Genomic DNA, 496 nt, shown 5'->3' with positions numbered 1-496 from the left:
CATATACATGCACACACAAACAAACAAACTCACACACAAACACACAGACGTTTTTTGGGCGAGCTTGGATTTAAAAAGAAAGTTATTGTCTTTTTTATATTATTCCACATTTTTCAACGTGTTTATTTTTTATTGAAACTAGCGCTTTTTATGTTTATAATGTTTCAGTTAAATTTTACTTCAGCTCTTCCTAAATATTCCGTAATTGTGGAAGGAATTTCATCCTCGAAACCCCCGTCAGTTACGCCTTTGCACGTACACACATTCGTGTAGCCACAAGCCACACACACACACACACACACACACACACATACACGCACACACACACACACAAACACCCACATATATATAAATATATATTTTAGGCATTTGTATAATAGGTGTATAAATTTGTATGTAGGCATTTGTTTATTTACATAATTTATTAATTTATTATTGCAATTAATTAACAAATGGTAGTAAACTAATTAGAAGATTGTGGTTGGCGCGCTGATGC

Source organism: Helobdella robusta (genome assembly GCF_000326865.2).
Source record: "Helobdella robusta unplaced genomic scaffold HELROscaffold_129, whole genome shotgun sequence".
NCBI lineage: Eukaryota > Metazoa > Annelida > Clitellata > Rhynchobdellida > Glossiphoniidae > Helobdella > Helobdella robusta.
The sequence above is the reverse complement of the archived record's forward strand: the minus strand, read 5'-3'. Positions refer to the sequence as shown.